A 483-nucleotide genomic window follows, 5' to 3' on the forward strand; every position below is an offset into this window, starting at 1 on the left:
AACAACAACAACAACAACAACAACAACAACAACAACAACAACAACAATGCAACGTTGCAATGTTTATATACAACGTGTTTAGCAACATTATGTTGCCCAAGAATATGGTAAGGCATATGCATGCTTTTTGCAAAAACGGAAACTTTAAAGCACTCTAGCGGCCGTATTACGCCCTGTAGGGGCGTGGTTACACTTGGAATCCGTTGGGGCCGACCAAAGGAATCGAATGGACCCAGTCCCGATGTCCTAGGACCTCTAGGAACGCCAATAAACCGCCTCAAAGTTGGCCATTTTCACGTTTTTGCATAGAATGGTCAGAAATATTTGAAAAATATTTATATACATAAAAATGTTTATAAACAAAAATATCAAAACCCCAAACCACAAAAAAAAAATTTTGGAAAAAATTTTACAAAAACAACAAAAAATTTTAGAAAAAAAAATTTTATTTACAAAAAATTTTTACAAAAAAATTTTATTTAC

Source organism: Glossina fuscipes, unplaced genomic scaffold, assembly GCF_014805625.2.
Source record: "Glossina fuscipes isolate IAEA_lab_2018 unplaced genomic scaffold, Yale_Gfus_2 3, whole genome shotgun sequence".
NCBI lineage: Eukaryota > Metazoa > Arthropoda > Insecta > Diptera > Glossinidae > Glossina > Glossina fuscipes.